Source organism: Hylobates moloch, unplaced genomic scaffold (genome assembly GCF_009828535.3).
Source record: "Hylobates moloch isolate HMO894 unplaced genomic scaffold, HMol_V3 SCAFFOLD_2, whole genome shotgun sequence".
Classification (NCBI taxonomy): Eukaryota; Metazoa; Chordata; class Mammalia; order Primates; family Hylobatidae; genus Hylobates; species Hylobates moloch.
In genome coordinates, this window is record NW_026652277.1 from 65455363 (window position 1) to 65477256 (window position 21894).

Consider the following 21894-nt stretch of genomic DNA (forward strand, 5'->3'; position numbering starts at 1 on the left):
TTATAGGGCTTTGCTGATTAATAAAATAAATGAAGTCTATGTGAGAAATACCAAGAAATTGGCTTTTAGTTTATCAGTGAATAAAAAAAATTGCACTCTTAAAAAAAAGAGAGACAATTTTATTTCTGCTACATTTTCAAGAAGGCAGGAGGTAGCTTATCAAGGTTTGTTTGGGGCTTAAGGGTGAGGGATCTTCTACTTGATAGTACCACAGTGCGCAGTTTCCCTTTTCAAGGTGGCCTCATAGTCTAAGTTGGCGGCTGAGGACCCACTCACACACCTGCTTTCTACTCAGCAAAAAAGACCAGACTGAGAAGGATGCATCCTTTATTTTAAAGACGCTTTTTAGCAGTTGCACCCACAACTTGTGCTTACGTCCTTTTGGCCGGAACTTTCCTTCATGACACATCGACCTGCAAAAAAGTTGGTGAAAGGAAGACTTTTGTTCCAGGGGGGGAAAAACAAACTAAAATTAAAAATCAAGGACTCTATTACTGAGAAGGAAAGGAGAATGATTACTGGAGGACAATATGCAATACGCAATCTTCTTCACTGGAATCGAACATATTTTTTTTTGTTCCTGAAAATGAGTCCTGCCTCAGTCTCCCCAGGGCATGGTGAGGGGTGGGAGTGGTAGCTGGTAGAAAGCTAGTGTCCTTAAGAAAAGGATTGGCTTTAATCCTGCTTTGGGGTCTTTGGGTGATCTGAAATCCAAATGTGGATACAAATGTCTACTTTTTTTGTTTGTTTGATTTTGAGACAGGGTCTCACTCTGTCACCCACGCTGGAGTGCAGTGGCATGATCTCGGCTCACTGCAGCCTTGACCTCCTGGGCTTGGGTGATTCTTCCACCTCAGCCTCCCCGAGTAGTTGGGACTACAGGCGCCCACCACCATGCCCGGCTAATTTTTTGTATTTTCAGTAGAGATGGGGTTTCACTATGTCATCCAGGCTGGTCTCGAACACTTGGACTCAAGCAATCCACCCACCTCAGCCTCCCAGAGTGCTGGGATTACCGGCATGAGCCACTGTACCTGGCCACAAAAGTCTATTTAAGAGTACAAATGAGGGAAAAATAATCTAGTTTTGCCAATTATATTATCACTAAAGCTCTTACGTTGTTGTAAAAAGTCACCAGACATGTTGTGTAATGTCACATCTTTCTTTCTTTTTTCTTCTTTCTTTCTTTCTTGCTTGCTTGCTTTCTTCCTCTCTCTCCTTCCTTCCTTCTTTTTTTTCTTTCTTTTTTTCATCCTTTCCTCCCTCCCTCCTTCCCTCCTTCCTTCCTTCTCTCTCTCTCTCTCTCTTTCTCTTTAGAGACAGGGTCTTACTCTGTCACCCAGGCTGGAGTGCAGTGGTGTGATCATAGCTCACTGCAGCCTTGAACTCCTGGGCTTAAGCCTCCTCCTGCTTCAGCTTCCAGATAATGTTGAATTTAGATAATAAGTTTACACAGGTCTTTAAATTCAACCAACTCTCATCCTATGGATTCAGAGACAACAGCTGACTATCCAGGAGATAAAGATTCCTGGCTATTCCTTCTCACAATCTTCTTTGCTTATTGGAAAATGCTGGAGTTACCCCAAATTCTGTCCTGTTTTTTTTTTCTTTCTCTCATTTTAATCCTTCTTGAGCTTTTTCAAATGTGTCATGTTTAAAAGTGAACTCATCCTTTCTTTTCTTTTTTTCTTTCTTTCTTTTCTTTTTTTTTGAGATGAAGTTTCGCTCTTGTTGCCCAGGCTGGAGTGCAATGGCGCGATCTTGGCTCACTGCAACCTCCCCGTCCTGGGTTCAAGATATTCTCCTGCCTCAGCCTCCCAAGTAGCTGGTATTGCAGGCTACAGGCTAATTTTGTATTTTTAGTAGAGACGGGGTTTCTCCATGTTGGTCAGGCTGGTCTCCAACTCCCAACCTCAGGTGATCCGCTTGCCTCAGCCTCCCAAAGTGCTGGGATTACAGGCATGAGCCACCATGCCCAGCCCATCCTTTCCTTTCTAACCCAGTTCCTGGTTGTCCCCCTGCTGAGTAGACAGCACCAGCCATGGCCTCAGCCAGGCACCCCACTCGCCCTCACAGTTCACATTTTCAGTGAGAGCTAGGCTTTCTACTTCCTTCTCTCTAATTCACTTTTCACTTTCTCCAAACTCCTGCCATCCCCCAGGAACAGGGAAGCATCCTCTCTTGCTAGATTATAGCAGGAGCCTCCCTATCTCCTCAGATCATCCAGGCTGATCTTGCTAAACGTTCAACTCTGTTCCTGTCTTGCCCCTCTTTAAACCATATATTTCCATAGAATTAAGCCCAGGTTCTTTTGTCAATTGTTTTCCTTTTTATTAATTAATTACTTTTTTGAGATTGAATCTCGCTGTGTTGCCCAGGCTGGAGTGCAGTGGCGCAATCTCGGCTCTCCACAACCTCCGCCTCCTGGGTTCAAGTGATTCTCCTGCCTCAGCCTCCTGAGTAGCTGGGACCACGGGCACACGCCACCATGCCTGGCTAATTTTTGTACTTTTAGTAAAGACGGGGTTTCAGTGTTGGCCAGGCTGGTCTTGAACTCCTGACCTCGTGATCTCCCCACCTCAGCCTCCCAAAGTGCTAGGATTACAGGTGTGAGCCACCGCACCAAGCCTTATTAATTTATTTTTTAGAGATGGTGTCTTGCTGTGTCTCCCAGGCTGGAGCACAGTGGTGTGATCATAGCTTACCTCAGCCTCGAACTCTTGGGCTCATGCAATCCTCCTGCCTCAGCCTCCTGAGTAGCTGGGAATACAGGCGTGCACCACCACATCTGGTCAATTTTTAAATTTTTTGTAGAGATGGAGTCTCACTATGTTGTCCATGCTGGTTTTGAACTCCTGGCCTGGAACCTTCCATCAATCCTCCCATCTCTGCAAGCCTAGACATTTAACATGGTCTTGAAGGCCTCCATGAGCTCCATCTCACCTCTTTTTTGCTCCTTCCCCTCTGGACCTTTACAAGTTGCGGCCATTCCAAACTCCTTTCACTTCTGATTATCTCATGTTCTCTCTCACCCCCCCGCCCATGCAATGAGGTTCCTCCCCAACTAGATTCTTATTCCTCTTAGATTCTCAGAGAAGCCTTTCCTGAAAGAAGCCGTCTCCCACCTCCCAGATTGCGTTAGGCTTCTCCTGTGTGCTGACTTCATTGTCTGTCTCCAACATTGCTTAGAATGCTAAGTTGCAAATTTATGTCTAATTGATTGCTCCACTAGTCCATAAAATCTAGGAGGAAAGGGCTGTATTCTTAGCCCTTGACACAGGGCCTTGTACATCTTAAGTTTGCATATGAACCGCTTTATTTACCTGGGATATTATCTTATTTAATCCCCAAGACAACCCTATAGGTTGTGCATGATTGTTCCCATTGTTGTCATTGCTGTTATTTTATTTTATTTTATTTTATTTATTTTTTTTGAGACGGAGTCTCGCTCTGTCGCCCAGGCTGGAGTGCAGTGGCGCAATCTCGGCTCACTGCAAGCTCCACCTCCCGTGTTCACGCCATTCTCCTGCCTCAGCCTCTCCGAGTAGCTGGGACTACAGGCGCCCGCCACCACGCCCGGCTAATTTTTTTTTTTTTTTTTTTTGTATTTTTAGTAGAGACGGAGTTTCACCGTGGTCTCGATCTCCTGACCTCGTGATCCGCCCGCCTCGGCCTCCCAAAGTGCTGGGATTACAAGCATGAGCCACCGCGCCCGGCGCTTGCTGTTATTTTAAATAGAGATGGGGACTCACTATGTTACCCAGGCTGGTCTTAAACTCCTGGGCTCAGGTGATCCTTTCACCTTGGCCTCCTAAAGTGTTAGGATTACAGGCGTAAGCCACCATGCCTAGTCAATTATCCCCCTTTTAATGGATGAGCAAAGAGTCGAGGTTCCACTGGTGTTCCACTGCAGTGTCTCCGCTGAAGGATTAAAAAAAAAATCACAGGGCTGTGCTGGACTCCTGGGACTTCCAGAGGACAAGGCCCTCTCTTCAGTGAGGCTGACCTACACAGAGCCAGCCCTCCCTCCCCTCCCAGCCACAGCTGTGTGTTGGAAAGCTGGAGGCCTGGGCCCCTAATAAAGAGCAGACCTCCCAATCTCCTCGTTCCCTCCCCCTCCCCTCATATGGTTTTTCAAATTAAAAGCAACTAAAACCAAAGACCTAAGGAGCCGGAGAGGGCGGAGGCACAACAACATCCCTAAACTGAGGAAGGGGGCTCTCTCGCGAGGGAAAGGGTATCCAAAAGCCAGATCCAGAGGGTTCCAGTCCTACCAGTCTGTCCCAGGATCTAAGGAGTGTATGGCCCACCCGGCTGGGCTGGACCAGGAAACAAGCTCTTGTCCTCAGGTCTGTAAACAGGCTGCGGTGTTAGGAATCCTCTGCTTCTATTTCTCCCTGAAGAGCAAGCCCCCCCAAACCCAGAAGAGAGGCTGCACCTTGAGATCCAGCCAGCAAGGTGGGTGCAGAGTCCTGGGGAGGGTAACTTTCACCTCAAGCTGCACAGACCCATCTCGATCTTTTTGGAGAATTCCTCCTTTTCCAAGACTAGTGCCGTTCTGAATTCTGAGCGTGCAAAGAGACTCCTTAGAGCTAGCTTCCGAGCCTCAGCTGGGGCAGACCAGAGGCCAGGGCGTCTCTCTCTCTCTGCGGGGACCCCCCATATCTGTGCATCACCTCCACCACCTCCGGGCAAAGGACCCTTCCTCGCTGGACCCAGGGAGGCGGCTATTCCGGATGCAGCCAAGGGTTAAAGGGGGTGGGAGAAGGAGCAGTTAGCACCGTTTTCTTTTGCAAACCACCAAATGGGCCCTTCATTTTCAAATTGTGAAGCCAGAAACATCCCCCGTTCCCTTGCCCCGCCCATCACCATTTGAAAAAAATAATTCACAAGTTTAAACGTGATTTTCACAACTAACGGCTTTGATAACTGTTAAATTCGTATGGCTTCTAGAGCAAACGGACCTGAATTCTTCGAGGAAAGTAGAATTGGGGGTGGAGCTGGGGGGCAGAGGAGGAGAAGACACAAAAAGCCAACTCAGTGGGAAGCGCCCTCAAAGCCAAAGGTGTGGCGCTCGGAGCTGCGGCCGCTCTCGCCCGGGAGTCGGGGCCAGGAGAACGGGCCCTGGAGGCAGGGCAGGGCACGACGAGATTTTGCTTTTGTTTTTAGTGACCGTTTTGATCTGGTTGTAAAAAGTTTACGAGGCCCTCTTTTTGAAGGTCAGCTCATCGACTGCACCTTTTTATATCCTTGCCCCCAATTTCATGTCGCCTGCTGGCCTAGACGCGCAAGGCCGAGGACAGAACTGTCACAGTCCCTACCCTTTTCTCCCAACTTCCCGGCCCGGCTCAATCCGGGAGTTGGGCCTCCTTCCTCTCGGCTCGCAGCCTCCCCGACTCCCACTTTGGGGAGAAAACCCACATTCTTAACCCCTTGATAATCCCTCAAGGAAAAAACAAAAACAAAAAAAACCCCAAGAGGTTGAAAATTAGAATCCGGGCGCGGGTTGAGATCTGCGCAGAGCTGCCCAGGCCGGTGCATGTCGCTCCTCTCCTCCGGGTACATATGGTGGCCTGATCCCCTCCCCCTCACCCCCCACACGGTGCCCAGTGAGAAGCACAAGAAGGGGAGAAAAGACCCGCAGCCCGCCTCAGAAGGGCAAGGTTTCTCGCCCCCCGCCCCCCGGGGCTCCGGGACCACCCAGGACCCGGGGCGTCGAGGGACCGATCTCGAAGGATCTTAGAACACTGGGAGAGCGCGGCAAGAACTCGCTCCACCTTCCCCCGACGCCCCGGGCTGACTGCCTGGCGCAGACCCAACTTCTCCCGAACCAGCCTCGGACCAGCCTTAGAGGGCGGAAAACAGGATTCAAACCAGCCTATGAGCAGTGGTAGGGGCGGGGGCTGTGGGGGCAGGACTCAGTTTAAGGAACCAACCGCCTCGGTTCGAGGGCCTCCTGTCCGGAGGTTGCTCCTGACCACTGGGTTTATTTTGCTTTTGCAGAGGAGGCAGATGTTGACCTCTCTTCTTTGCACAGTCTCTCCGCGAAATCTTCCCCCAACCATTTGCTTTCTTGCGCCACCCCCCACCGGGGCACTATCCCTGGAGTCAGCTCCTCAGGCCTTTAAACCTTCCAGAATGTCACACATGGAAACCTTTAGCAAATGTTTGTTAATGATCATAACAAAGGCATCATTCAAATTAGGCAGGTAATTACTACCAGAAGGACAACTGGGTGCTCGCTTGCTCATCCATTGCTTTCTGCTTTAAACACCCGAGGAGTCGCTGCCTGGAGACACTCCCGCCCGGGCTGCTTTTCGGGCCCCATTAAACGGCTCTGAAATGAACTGTGAAGTTACCATTTGTGGCGGAGAGCGCTGGGGCCCTGCGGACGGAAGACCCTGGCTTGACCGGGCTAGCAGTGTCGCCGAAGCAAAGCAGCCCCTCTGGGTAGGCTGTCTGTCTCGCCTCCTACCCTCTGGGGTAACTAGCCTAAAAACCCGGTTCTCAACTTAACAGCATGTGGCCCAGCACCCGCTTTTGCCTTTTATTCCGCACTCTGATTTTTGGGGGGGATCGTTTGTGCCGCTCATTTTCTACAAACATTACGGTATCCTGTTAGCATTCCGAACAAGGGGCTGTTCATATATTTGCCTTCAATGATTTCCTGAAGGAACATGTGGAAGTAATAGCGAGCGGTGCAGTCACCCAAGCTGAAGATGCACAACAGCGGGTCGCGTAGAAGAGCTGGGGCAATGGGGCCCCCAGCGCAGCCCCAGGTGCCCTATTTTCGAGGCTGACACCCCAAGATCCTGTCCTGGTTAGGCACAGCACCGCGCCCATTGGAGTACTTCTCTGTGACTCTCCTCTGTCCACTGCACTGTGTCCACCCTCCTGGTAAAGGAGACGGCTGTTGGACATGCCAGTCCCAACCTGGCCACTTTGGCCATTTTCAGAGTGCGTGTGTGGGGGTGGGGTTGAAGGAGAAGGATGAAGGATGACCCCCAACCCCAACAGGAGAATTCAAAAATCAGAGAGCGAGGAAGGTGAACGCGCTCCCCTCCCCCGTCGTCGCTGGGAAGCCCAACTCTGCCCACGTCTGGTTGCTGGAGCATCAGCGCCCCCTTTCCCTCGCCGGCAGGATCGTTTCCTCCCGACACTGGCCTCGGGCCTTGGGCGCAGGGTTTGGGGCTCAGCTGTCAACTCCAAGGCCTTCGTAGGGTTCGACCCACGCGGCGGGAGGGAACGGAGGGAGAATCAAAAGGCACCCTCCCCCACGACGCGGAGGCGGCCGCAAGATTCCCCAAACGCCCAAGCTTAAGCTTTTTTGTATGCGAGATAGAAGCCAGGGCATCCTCGCCCAGATAACCCCGAAAACAAAGGCACGACCAGATAAGTGACTTCAAGGAAGTAAAGGTCGTTCTATCGGAGAATGTTCCAAACCTACACAGACCCTCTTTTCTTTGTACCCTATTTCAGACCACCCAGTCTCGCGCGCGCACACACACACACACACACACACACACCACAAAACAAAAACCCATCATTGTCATATTGGACTCAACAGTTTGCCTAATCCTGTTAAAGAACTAGCAACTATATAGCCCTTCCCCTAAAAGACCCCTAGTTCAAAACGGCGCAACCGCTTGGAGATTTCTCCCGAGGGCCCTATTTCTAGTTGGGCCGAGTTTGTAGAAGGGACATTTCTTGATTCTAGATTTATATTCTCTCTGGGCATTAAATGCAATTTTGTATGTTCATTTTTTTTCTTTTCAAAGAGAATACAAAACTATAGCAGTCTAAGAAAATAACCCCAAAATGGGGAGGCAAAATCATTCTGGAAATGATGGGCTGTTCGTAGTTTCACAAAACCTCTTTCCCGGCAGAGCACCAACACCTCCCCCTTCCACCCCCCCATCCCATCTGGTCTGCTTCTCCCCGCCCCCCAGTTGTTGTCGAAGTCTGGGGGTTGGGACTGGACCCCCTGATTGCGTAAGAGCAAAAAGCGAAGGCGCAATCTGGAGACTGGAAGATTCGGAGCGCAGGGAGTTTGAGAGAAACTTTTATTTTGAAGAGACCAAGGTTGAGGGGGGGCTTATTTCCTGACAGCTATTTACTTAGAGCAAATGATTAGTTTTAGAAGGATGGACTATAACATTGAATCAATTACAAAACGCGGTTTTTGAGCCCATTACTGTTGGAGCTACAGGGAGAGAAACAGAGGAGGAGACTGCAAGAGATCATTGGAGGCCGTGGGCACACTCTTTACTCCATGTGTGGGACATTCATTGTGGAATAACATCGGAGGAGAAGGTAAGGGAGAAGAAAAAATTATTTTTTGTTTATAAGGGAAGTCCCTGATCAGACTCTGGGACTGGAGAAAGCGAAGTAACTTCAAACTTTGGGCGACAAGAAAAAAAACGGAGCTGGATTCCAGTTGTGTGTCCAGAGAGTAATTTTTTTTTTTTCGGAATAAACTTCACTTGGGGATGGGTGGGAGATAACCATAGAGTTAGAAAGTCTAGGTATTTTTTTTAAACACACATTTTCCAGACCTATTTTTAAAAACAATGTTTTTCTAACAACCCTATGGCCTCCCAAAGAAATTGTTTAGGCTTACATTTTTGAGGTTTCTTTTGGGAGTGGGGGTGGTGTTCGTGAATACTCGGCCGAACACCAAGGAACTGGGGGTGGAGGCAGAGGTGTTTGCCCTCTTCTTGGCAGTGGGTCCTGGGAGGCGACAGGTTTTAAATGAGTGTTTTCATTCCTCGCCTGCGGTTTGGCGGGACAGCGCTGCAGCCCGTGGTGTGGAGCGCGGCTGGGGGACCAGGGGAGGTGGGGAGAGGGGAGGGTGGAGGGGGGCGCGGGAAGGGGTTGCGGGGCGCAGGAGGCGGGCAGGGCTCGGCTGGAGACCGGACCTCCGTGCTGGCCTGCAGCACACGGACCCGGCCGAATGCGCGTGATTACTGGACGGCGCTGCTCTGGGTGAGCGTCCGGGCCAGATATGGCGCGGCGGTGAGGCGGCTGCGGGACAAGCAGAGGGGCGCGGGCGTGGGCAAGGGTTTGGGGCGTTCTGGAGCGGTTCGTTGGGTCAGTGAGGTGCCAGGGAGAGCGGGTGCCTGCCGGGCAGTGCGCTCGGGTTGCACGCCCTAGCGCGGGGGCGACAGCGGCGGCGCGGGCGGGCGGTCTGGAATAATGACAAACACATTTGGCCCTGAGTGAAGAAGTCATCGTCGCCTCGCATTCCAGCAACTGGGATTTGAGGAATTTCGAACCGCACACCAAGGGGCCCTCATTGTGCGCCGTGGCCCCCGCCCCCGCCCGCCTTCCCGCGCCCCCTCCTCGGTGGAATCGTTTCTGCATTGCCCCGGGGCTCTGCTGCCGCTCAGTTCTGGCCGCAGGCAGGAAGAGAGGAAAGGTCTCCAGGAAAGTGCCGAACTTCTTGTGAGGAAGTTAGGGACGACTTGGCACTGGGGAAACTTGTTTGCAGGTAAGACAGAAAGGTGGGAGGTAAACCACATTCTCCCTCCCTCCGGGCACCCGAGCCCTGGACACCCCCTACCCGGCGCCCTTCTCCGCACGGGGGTGCGTGGCACTTGCCGTCTGCGCTCGCCCAGCGCTGCTCGGTCCTCTCTAGTTGCCCTTTTTTCCATTCCTCTCCCTGCCCGCTTCAGAGCCGTCTGTGGGTACTTCTCCCTCCTCTGCTGTCTACCCCCATGGAAACCAGATTTACACACGAAATTAACTCCGCCCGGCTGCGCCCAGGGAGCGGGCGGCGTCCATTTGGCATTGAATTTGTGGGATCAGCTGTTCTATTCCGGGAGGGTGTCGGCCAGGTCGGAGCGACGAGTGTGGCCCAACCCGAGTACGGTTGCCGGAGGGAGTCAGGAGCCGGAGCCAGGCCAGGTGGGCGAGAGCTGCCGATGGCCTGGCCTCGCGTCTTGGTCGGGAAGGACTTGCTGGCCCGGCAGGCTGTCCGTTGTGCATCCCTCCCGCAGCCAGAGCGCCGGTCCCGCACTTCGCTGCCTGCATTGTACTAAGACCTCAGGATGTGCGCAAAGAGTGCCTGGAAGAACTTGCCACTCACTCCATCTCCCTGGGTGGGAGGCAAGCATGGATGGGGCCCCTATCAGGTCCCTACCGCCCCACGTCCGAAAAGCCCCGGGCTGGGCGGTGTGAGAAATGGCTTTTTGGCTCCAAGGCCGAATTGCTCAATGTTTTGGACCGACTCGCCTCGCCGCGGTCGCTCCTGACAAGAACTAGACAGATTTTTGGAGCAGGGAGCATCCAGGGCAAACGCACGACAGTCCTCTGCAGTGCATCTCACCGGACAAACATCCCCGGAGCCACAGGAGGGGAGGAAGGGGCTCTCCGGGCGTGCGCACCTCCCCAGCAGCCGCGCTGTCCCACCCCCGACCCCTAATCTGGTCAACCTGGACCCCGGCACTGCTGAATTGCATCCCCCTCCCTCTTCTCCCTCTCTCCTCGGCCTCCTCCTTTCCACAACCCTCACGATGAGGAGGCCCTGCCTCGAACCCCAACAGGCGCAAGGCAGACCAGCCTAGCTTTGACGCCCTAGTCAGGCCCAGTTTCGGAGCTTGCAGTTTTGGGTTGACCCAAGTGCAGCTGGACCTCGTTCATAAGAGTGAGGGGACGCCAAGAATGAATCCGCCGTTAGCCCCTGGTGCCCTGGCTCTTGTTTAAATCCTTAGATCGAGAAGGACTTGAAGGAGAGCCCAGGCTCCCAGCTCTCCGCCCCTGGGCCAGTTTCCTCTCGGGACGCGGACTGAGGAGGGATGCAGGGGGAGGGGCATTGGGCTGGGCTTTCCAGCTGCAAACACGTCTGGCGCCGAGGCGGGCCCATTTTGTGCCTCCTGCGGACGGACCGTGGGCGGCGCGCAGCGGCGGGACGCGTTTTGGGGACGTGGTGGCCAGCGCCTTCCTGCAGACCCCGCAGGGAAGGACTCCCTCTGACCTCCGGGGAGCTGCGACCAGGTTACACGTTGCTGGTGGAAAAGTGGCAATTCTAGGAAAAGAGCTAAAAGCCGGATCGGTGACCGAAAGGTGTGGGTCTCAGGGTCCCCCGGGTCTAACTCGCCGGGCCCAACCGCAGCATCAGCCTTGGGGCGGCAGATAATCTTTCGGTCTCGCCTGGGGCGCAAGATGCAGGATCGGGGGCAAATGGCTTCTCCCAACTTCGCCCTAATTCGGCTTCTGCCAGATGGTTGTCGTTTGCTGAAGTGGCTCGGCGGCATTTCCTTTTGTTTTAAACTGATCAATGAGCGAACCCGGGATGGGCTGGAAAAGTAGATTGTAGGAGGGAATAATGGGAACCCGGACTTGGGGCGCCTCCTTCCCTGCCTCCTACTGCAGTTTCTCGGCCCCTGCGAAAGGAGAGCGACAAGCGCGGGTGGGCGCGGACTCGTGAGGGGGCAGAGGCGGCTAAGGCGCGTGTCGAGCAAGGTGGCACCAGAAGGCACTTTTTGTGTGTGTGTGTGTGACAAGAGTCTCGCTCTGTCGCCCAGGCCGAAGTGCAGTGGTGCGATCTCGGCTCACTGCAACCTCCGCCTCTCAGGTTCAAGCGATTCTCCTGCCTCAGCCTCCTGAGTAACTGGAATTACAGGTGCCCGCCTCCACGCCAGGCTAATTTTTGTATTTTTAGTAGAGACGGGGGTTTCACCATGTTGGCCATGCTGGTCTCGAACTCCTGACCTCAGGTGATCCGCCCACCTCGGTCTCCTAAAGTGCTGAGATTACAGGCGTGAGCCACCGCGCCCGGCCAGGAACGGTTCTTAAATGCCGAGAGGGCGCAGGCTAGCTCTCCCCAGCATTCCCGGTGAGCCGCTACCCACGGCCGTGCGGCTCTCGTGCCCATAGGAGGCGCTGGTGAGCGCCTGTAACCCTAAACCCCTCGGCCCCTTTCCCCCCACCCGCCCAGCCTCTCTTCCCCGCTCTCCCCCATCTTCCCACACCCCGCCCGGCCCCCTCTCGGGTCTCAGTTGAAAACAATGCAAACGCCGAGCGTCGTGCCTGGGGCGCGGCGGCCTCTGCAGCTCTGAGGTCCAGAGCGCGGCGCGCAGGGGCGCAGGTCCCCGGAGCGGCTGGGCATCGCCACCAACCCCGGGACAACCGAGCCGCCGAGGGCTTGGTGGAGGCAGGAGGGAGAGCGGACCGCGCAGCGTTCCTCTGGGTCCCGGGGTCAGAAACCGGACGGTGGCGGCGGCTGGACCGTCCGAGCGCAGAGCCTCCCAGGCGAAGTCTGCGCGCAGCACTCCCGGCTGCGCTGTCGGGGACCAGGAGCCTGGGCTGCGGGCGAGCTAGCTGGCGAGCCGGGTAAGATTCGCGGGGCTGTCGCGCCCTCTAGTGGGCTCCGGGGGCGCATCCCGCTTTCCCCAGCCCCGGGCGGTCGGCGCCGCAATTTCAGTGGAGAGCGGAGGCTAACCTGGGTCACCTTTCCCCTCCTCCAGGCAGCCAGTGGACGCCTCGCAGGCTCTGTGTGGGCCCGGGAGGCGCTGGGTGGACGAGAGGGGCCGAGGTCTCTGGGTTTGGATTGAGAATGGGACGTCCTTATAATTAAATGTGGGAGAAGCAGGGGAGGGTGGAGGAGAACGGGTCCCGTGCGTTCTTGAGGGGCAGGCTCCGTCTTCTGCGTTCCAGCCCCTCGCCAGCTCCCTTGCCCCGCGGGCGGCCTGTTGCTGTTTGTTTGTTTTACGACCCTGCGTTATTGTGCAACGGGAACAGTCATTTCCAATCAGCTGCGCGGCCGTCGCGGCCCTAGCCAGGCTGGTTTATGGGGGCGGCGGTGGCGCGCGGACAGATAGGGCAGCGCGGCCCGGGAACGGCGTGTCCCCCTGCCCCGAGGGGGCGGAAATGCTGAGGTGGCGAGAGCGTGGGTTGCACAGAACCCTAGTAGCGAGTCCGGCAGAGCCTCTGCGGCCTAGCCCGGCAGCGTCGTCTTCCCGGCTCCCGAAGCCAGGCTGCCCCGGCGCACCAGTTCCCGGTGATGGGGATGATGATGGGGATGATGGGGAGATGTCCCCGAATTCTCCTGGGGTCCCAAGGAGATTTAGCCATTTTCAACAGCAGTTTTCCTATTTCTGCTTAAACCCCGAGGGCTTTCAGCTGAGGTCACCACGAAAACTAAAAGTACAATCTAAGGAAGGAAGAGACTGGAAGTTAGCATTTGGGGTAGTGGAGCTCAGAATTCCTCACAGCGGCGTCTGTGTCGCAACCCCCTGGACGCACGTCCTTGGACCAACACTGCCATCTGCTGGCCACTCGCAAGAACTACTGCGACCCGCTGTGAGAGTGGGCTTCGCGTAGACCATTAGGAAGGTGCTTTTTTTTTTTTTTGCTCAGTAGGACCTTAATAGGTGACTGATTTTCTTTTCCTGTGAGGCTACAAGAATTGCTGGAAGACAACATTTTTATTTCGTGGAAATTTGTGTTGTGTTTCGCTTTGGTTGTTAATGCTTTGCATTTACATAGTGAACATCTTATCAGAGCTGGCCTGTGAGGAAGGTAGTGGGGGGTATTGATGTTCCCGTTTCTGAGTAAGGAGACCTATGTCGGGGCCTTTGTGACCTCAAGCCGAATGCTCAAACTGCTACTGCTACTCCTAAGGTTGTGCCATTAGGAGTCACACCCATTTGGTGACATTCAAAAGGATATGTCATTTTATTCTCCCGTGGTTAAATATCTGGTGAAAGGAGAGCAGGCATGTTTATGAGCCCAGATTGTCCCATAAAACGCTCCTGTGTAAAAACACTCCAGCCCCCTCCCATTACTGGAATGTCTGATGGAGCTCCGGGAGATCAAAACAACAAAACAGGCTCTGGTAGGGTGCAGAGGTCCTGGTAAACATACCCTCTGCTGGAAAACAGGGAGAAGTTTCCACCAGTATAGACCTGCACTTGGTTTGCCTGGGCTGAAGTTAGGGGACTGCGTAGAAAAAGGAAGATGTGTAATTTTCACAGTTAGAATTAACTTAGGAGAGCTGAAATTAACTGAACCTCGGAAATCTGAATCTTGAAGTCACCAGTGGCTTTTGGGGCTATGAGAGAGTCTCCTGTGGTCTTTAATCATGTGAGGGTGGGGTGAAATTCAATATTCAGTGGTTCTGCAACGGGTTGCACTCTGCAATTGGTGATTGAGAAGCCAGCTCTCTGGCTTTAGGAAAAGAATGTCTTGCTGTTAGCCCTTCTGGAAATAAAGCCTTGCATTGCCTGCTGTCTGTTTACACTACCTTTGCACATTGCCTTTGGTTACAGAGTCATGTGCAATGGCTCTTTACTTCTGTTTGCAGGGCAGGAGATGGCACCCTGTTAAAGAGAAAGGATAGTAGCTGCAAAATCATTTGTTTCTCTGTTTCTGGGACTGTATATATTGGCTCATCTTTGAATGGTCTTTATAGCCACACCAGGCTGGAGGTAACAGGGTGATGGGAGTGGACTGCTGGTATGGGCTGAATCAGAGTTCAGATCCATGTCTCCAGGAGGTAGGAGGTGCAGGGCAAGTCATGTGGCTTCTGGGGCATCCCTCACTTTCTTAGTCAAGGAGAAGTTGAAGGAGCCGATCTAAAATATCTTGGGAGTCTGCAGAAAAAGTCGTGAAAATCAAAGCACTTTCAATTAAACCATATAATTTAGTCCTTACAATAATGCCACAGGGCAAGCAACCAGTCAGGCCTCACTAGTCGTGCTTCCTAGAAGAAGAGACTGAGGTTCAGAGAGTGGGACAGAGTGTCAGATTTGGGATCAGTGGCTAGTCTAATGTGATTTCCATCCTTTCTTCTGAGAGAAAGCATAAGAAGGCCAAGAGGATGGGGGAAGAGCACAAGTCACCTGCCTGAGAGTCAGCAGGGCAGGGGTCTCTTTCTCAGTTTGTTTCTCTAAGTTATGGCAAATGTTTTTTGAGTTGTGATTATTGAGAATGGGGGCTGAAGTTCAACATGTAGTTGGCATGAGGGAAGTAATTATGATTGAAGAAAAGATTTGGATGAAATCTATTGTTCTTCCCTGCAAAGGGGGTTGTTCTCACGGATTCTTATAGCGCCATGTTTCTCAGAATTTGTAGCTTCAATTACTTATATTTGCACACCTGACTTTAGATGAGCTCCAGAATAGCAGTTACTAATTAAGGATGAGCATTTAGAGTAGATAAAAGTGGCAGGAACAGCAAGACTCACTCCCAGGGAGCCTCACTACAGGTCTAATAGGTGAGGAAAGTCTCCATCTTTCCCATTTTTCTTCATTGCCTCCCCGTGGGGCAAGCACTGCCATTATTCATGAGTAAACTGTCTGAGTTATAGATAAGTAATGACATGAAACTTCACAAACACGCTGAGCACAGTGGCTCACGCCTGTAATCCCAGCACTTTGGGAAGCCGACGCGGGTGAATCACGAGGTCGGGAGTTTGAGACCAGCCTGACCAACATGGTGAAACCCTGTCTGTACTAAAAATACAAGAAATTAGCTGGCCATGATGGTGGGCACCTGTAATATCAGCTACTGGGGAGGCTGAGACAGGAGAATCGCTTGAACTTGGGAGGCAGAGGTTGCAATGAGTTGAGATCATGCCACTGCACTCCAGCCCAGACGACGGTGCGAGACTCCGTCTAAAAAAAGAAAAAGAAAGAAAAAAGAAAAAAAAGAAACTTCACCAACAGGCCTAGATTTCTACCCAGGGAACCACTGTTATAAGAGATGGGAGTTTGGAATCTTAAGCAACAAACACGTGTTTATTCTCTTCCCTCCTGATGGCTTGCTCAGAGGGCCTGTTTCCATTGCCCACTTTTTTTGAGACGGAATCTTGCTCTGTCACCCAGGCTGGAGTGCAGTGGCGAGATCCTGGCTCACTGTAGCCTCTGCCTACTGGGTTGAAGCCATTCTCCTGCCTCAGCCTCCCAAGTAGCTGGGATTATAGGTACCTGCCGCCATGCGTGGCTAATTTTTTGTATTTTTAGTAGAGATGGGGTTTCATCATGTTGGCCAGAATGGTCTCGAACTCCTGACCTCAAGTAATCTGCCTGCCTCAGCCTTCCAAAGTGTTGGGATTACAGATGTGAGCCACCACGCTGGGCCTCATTGGCCACTTTATATGTCAGTAAATAATGTTTCCTGGCAGAGGGTCCACTGTATCTGGAGGCACTGAAGGAAATCTGGGAGTGTCTGGCCAGGGCAAAGCACTGCTTAGAGCTTGCACAGGAAAAGCAGTGAGTCCTTCTTTTAAGCTGGAGAATGCTTTAAATATGCATCTTTGGCAAGTCTTGCCAAAGAAATACGGGATCTAAATGTGATAAAACCAAAGACATCAAGCTGGCTCTGGAGGCCTTCTTTGAAGTTTGCTGAGTGGATTGTCTTTGAAGTTTGCTGAGTGGATTGCTGAGTGGGAGGCTGATATTTATATGTACAAACATACAAGCATTACTGCTAATTGTGGTAAATCAGGCTGGCCAGCCTGGCTCTGGGGCCCACTGTGCCTGCCACCACAGCAGTGTGGAAGCCTTGCATCCCAGGCACATGTCAGGATCCTCAGAGGCCATCAGCCAGCCAGCATTATGTGAATTGCATTTGGGTTCACAGCACTGTAATTGTGTTTCTCCTGCTATGGTGAGCGAAGGAGGAAAATAGAAGGAGGAGGTGTAATTTGTCCTAGAAAATAGTCAGGCAGGTGGCACACAGGGATGGGATATGGCTAAAACACTGACCTTCCCTTGAGAGAGACCATATGGTGAAGTGGAGAGGGCATCGCCTTTGTATCACACAGACCTTGTGTTCGAATCCTGGCTCTGTCACTGGCTGTGTGACTTTGGGTCATTTGCAAAACCTCTCTGAACCTCAACTGCCACTTCTTTTTTTTGTTTGTTTGTTTGTTTGTTTTTGAGAGGGAGTCTCGCTCTGTCACCCAGGCTGGAGTGCAATGGCGCAATCTCGGCTCACTGCAAGCTCCGCCTCCCGGGTTCACACCATTCTCCTGCCTCAGCCTCTCCGAGTAGCTGGGACTACAGGCGCCCGCCACCACGCCCGGCTAATTTTTTGTATTTTTAGTAGAGACGGGGTTTCACCGTGGTCTCGATCTCCTGACCTCGTGATCCGCCCGCCTCGGCCTCCCAAAGTGCTGGGATTACAAGCGTGAGCCACCACGCCCGGCCAAACTGCCACTTCTTAAAATCAAGTCTAAGTAATCACAGGGTTATTCTTCATAAACACAGCATGCACATGCAAACTTTGGCTTAGTAAATAATGGTTTCTCCTTCTCTTATTTTGTTTTCTACGCACCCCACTCCCCTTCCTGTTAGGAGCCTTCCACATTTTACTCTGTGTTTTCTTCCTCTCCCATTTTCCTGGTAGCATTCAATAAAACAGAAATCTGATTTCTGCAAAGTAGGCCACCTTACAGTAGAAATACATGATTAGGCCCCACCAAAAACTTTGTTTAGGCTATTATCTTCTGGATCCCCTCCAACCAAACCAAACCCAACTAGGGCTAAACACAGCAATATATGAATACATTGAATTTCTCTCTCACTCTTTCTTTTTTTAAACCAGTTTACTCAGGAATCACATGCACACATATTTTAGCTTCGAAAGTCAATGATGGAACAAATCGTGTCCTATTAGGCTCACTCCATTGTATGAGTTAGCATCAGAGGAGTTCATACCAGAGTGACTTCATCTTGAATAGAGCCTAGGTAAGAAGAGGATGAGACCTGCTGCACTGCATTCCCAGGAGGTTACACATTTGTAGTCACAGGAGAGAAGGGAGTTGGGATAGGAGTTGATAGATAGAAGTCATAAAGACCCCAGTGATAAAACAGTTTGCGGGCCAGGTCTGGTGGCTCATTCCTGTAATCATAGTACTTTGGGAGGCGAAGGCAGGAAGGTTGCTTGAGCCCAGGATTTCAAGACGAGCCTGGACAACATAGTGAGACCTTGTCTCTACAAACAATAATTTTAAAAACATGAGCTGGGTGTGATGGTGCAGGCCTATAGTCCCAGCTACTGGTCTGAGGGGCGGTTGCGGGGCAGGCTGAGATCGGAGGATGGAGGCTGCAGTGAGCTGAGATCAGGCCACTGCACTCCAGCCTGGGTGAAGGAGTAAGACCCTGTCTCAAAAATAAATAAATAAACAAACAAATAAATAAATAAATAAATAAGCCAGCAAAACCAGGATGCAGTGAAGAAGCTGGCCAAAACCCACCAAAACGAAGATGGTGATGAAAGTGACCTCTGGTCATCCCTACTGCTTATTACACACTAATTATAATGCATTAGTGTTAAAAGACACTCCCACCAGTGCCATGGCAGGTTACAAATGCCATAGCAATGACCAGAGATACTCTATATGGTCTAAAAAGGGGAGGAACCCTCAGTCCTGGGAATTACCTGTCCCTTTCAGGGAAAACTCATGAATCTTCTACCACTTGTTGAGCATATAATCAAGAAATAACTACAGGTATACTCACTCAAGCAGCCATGCAGTTGCTGTGCCCATGGAATAGCCACTTTTTTATTCTTTTACTTTCTTGATATATTTGCTGTCATTTTACTCTTTTGGCTTGCTCTTGAATTCCTTCCTGCATGAAGCCAAGAACCTTTGTGACCTCCTAGGCTGAACCCCAATTTTGAGGTTCACCCTATGACATCTTTTCTGGTGACCAATGAAGGGACAATGGTAACCTCCCGTTGACTTTAAATTAAGACCGATTGGCACTGTTTGGGCTTCACTGGTGGGTGAGTCTCTCCTTGCCCAGATTCAACTTGATAATATTTTTTTCCCTTCAATTTTGGCTCCTTTGTCCTTTCTAATGTTCTTTATTTTGGACAGATGGGAAAGTGGCTGTGAGGCCTCTGGCTTAGCAGCCTGATAGCAGCCTCCTGTTGTCTGGGTGCCCCAGATGGGAGCACGCCTGGCTGGCCACATCTTTTGCAACCCACCTTGTCATCCCTTCTCTTGGACCTTTTCTCTTTAGTTTCTTTTTTAAAAAAATTTAAAATTATTTATTTATCTATTTATTTTTAGAGATAGCATCTTGCTCTGTTGCCCAGGCTGGAGTGCAGTGGCATAATCATGGCTCACTGCAGCCTGGACCTCACTGGCTCAAGCGATCCTTCCACCTCAGCCTCCTGAATAGCTGGGACTACAGGCATGCACCACCACACCTGGCTAAATTTTGAATTTTTTTTGTAGAGACAGGGTTTTGCCATGCTGCCTAGACTGGTCTTGAACTCCTGGGCTCAAACGATCTGCCTGCCTCAGCTTCCCAAAGTACTGGGATTATAGGCATGAGCCACTGCACCTGGCCTCTCTTTAGTTTTTAATGACTGGCTGTTTGACTTCTCTGCTCTTCAGGCTGAAATTCTTATTTCATGTTTGTAGTCTTTGCCTTGGCTATTTGGCAACTGTTTAAGGCAGGACACTTGGTTGTGAGGGTTCTCCCATTGTGTTGACCCTGGGACACCAGGGTCATTGTTCTGTAGCTCCAATTATGTTAGGTCTCATGCTTTTGGGGTTCACTATTGGCCACCCCCCAGATGCTCTGGGGTTTTTGGCATTTGGTGTGGGGACCCTTGTTAGCTGATACTCTGGGTTTTTTGGCATTTGGATGCTCCAGGGTGTTTGGCACTGGCATTCCCCTCTAGCATTGTGGGTTAGAGTCCCACCCAAGGGGAATCTTGGTCTTGCCTTTTCTTGTTTTCTACTCTAAAGTTATCATTTTCTGTAAAAGCATTTTCTTTTCTTATTGTCACTTTGTTTAATGCTTTGCTCCAGGAGGTGGGAATTTGCAGGGGAAAATAATTGGGCTCTCCCTATACTTAGAAAAACTTCTGTGTCTAGTAGATATCTTTGTTAGACAAAGGGACAGTGGTGAGTCCCAGAGGACTCGACACTAGGGTGCCTTTTAGGCAATTGGAGCAAATTCAAATTAGCAAACTAAGTTTGGCCATTTGGATAAGTCCCAATTTTGTTAGGGAAATAATTTGGGTCCAGCTATCTTTTATAAAATAGTGCATTTGCATTCCTACATTATGGCTAGAGCTCAAAGTTAAAAGCTATTGGATCTTTGTTTATGTGTGTGTATAAATGTCTAGATGTGTTTATGTGTATGTACATTTATTATGTTATGTATTGTGTCTACAGGGTACCAAATTGGCTTATAAATAAAATAGTGCTCATAAAAAGAGTAAATAAGTCCAAGCATTTCTCAAGCTCATGTAACTTAAGTTTACTAAAATTTAGAGTTACTAAAAATTCATATATAACTCTGTATAAATCTGCCAAAGAAGATATGCTCTTAGTGAAAATAAATTCTTTTTGGCCAATTCAGATGTCATTTATATGTGGGGTTTAAAATACGAATTTAGAAAGAAAATAAAAACAAATAGAAAGAAATAAAAAACAATAAGCAGTGGAGAGAGATGTGAGGAAAGTTATGAATATGAAGATGTATTTTTGGTGAGGAATGTTATAAAGACATTTTATGAGAAAGGATCTTATATGATAAATTCTTGTCCTAAGGTACAATGACTGATTGTTTAGAAAAGAAGGAAATATAGGATAAGTCAGAAAGTCCAAGCATGTTGTAGATGACCTATGTAAGTCATGGTAAAGTTTATAAAAGAGAATTTATTAAAATTTAGATGTAATTAGCCATAACTGGAAGGAAATTTATTTATTTATTATTTATTTTGAGAAGGAGTTTTGCTCTTGTTGCCCAGGCTGGAGTGCAATGGCACGATCTTGGTTCACTGCAACCTCCGCCTCCTGGGTTCAGGTGATTCTCCTGTCTCAGCCTCCTGAGTAGCTAGGATTACAGGCATGTACCACCACGCCTGGCTAATTTTGTATTTTTAGTAGAGATGGGGTTTCATCATGTCGGTCAGGCTGATCTCAAACTCCTGACCTCAGGTGATCCACCCACCTCGGCCTCCCAACATGCTGGGATTACAGGCATGAGCCACCTTGTGCGCCCAGACAGGAAATTTATTTATAATAGTCTATCTAAATTTTGGTGCCCTATGTTAAAACAAGTTTTTCTTCAAGTATTGGTTTGCTTTCAGTAAGATTGCAAGAAATATTGACTTTTAATTCTAGAATCTGTTTCCTTTGAAGGCCTCTCAGATTTATATCTGTTCCTTTTCCCTTGAAAACGTATATCCTTTGCAAGTTCAAAACTGACTTCCCTAGACTCCTTTTAGAAAAAGCAATGCAGTGCTTGTTTCAGGCTGTGGCTCAATAGCTAAGCCTTTGTTCTTTCATGGTGGTGGCCTGGGTTCAGTTCCTGGCTTAGGGAATGAGAGGTTTCCAGTTTGCTACTTCTGGGACTTTTGTCATTTATTTATTCTTTTTGTCTCCATCGACAGCTTCTAATTTTCTCACTTGAATTTTTTTTTCTGTGAGCTACCTTAGGGGTAATGCTGGATCTTGTAAAAATTGCTTGCCATCTCTTTGGAGACACCTCTTGTGTCCATGGTTAAGTTATAACCTTGGTTAAGGCCTGTTGGTTTCACTAGGGAAAATACCTTTAAAAAAAGGCTTAAAAGCCAGAGATGTTGGCTATTTGTCCTGGCTAGAGTCTGGTATTAAGAGATTTAAAAGGATTTTTTAAAAGGACTTCTATAGTTAAAAGTCAGCTTAATTAAAAATGGATATTCCATATTCATATTTATATATATACACACATATATATGTGTGTATGTATATATTTAAAAAACTTTTATGATTTTTTTCTTCTTGGAACTTACTTTTTTGAGAGAAAGTTTTTTGTGTGTTTGTTGTTTGTTTTCCTTCTCAGTGGACTGAATTATTTCTCCATTCTGTCTTTTTACCACCTTTATTGCCCATATTAGAGGACCTATGATAATTTCTTTTTTTTTTTTTTTTTTTTTTTT

General features: G+C 50.0%; 1 protein-coding gene across 1 annotated transcript in view; it reads left to right on the forward strand.

The window, feature by feature from the left end:
• The first annotated feature begins 8095 nt into the window (after positions 1-8095).
• Positions 8096-21894, forward strand: part of PDGFRA (platelet derived growth factor receptor alpha) — a 64312-nt gene continuing 50513 nt past the window's right edge. The window contains exon 1 of the mRNA XM_032151012.2: positions 8096-8313. The gene's annotated coding sequence lies outside the window, so the exon portion shown is untranslated. The remainder of the gene's footprint in view (positions 8314-21894) is intronic.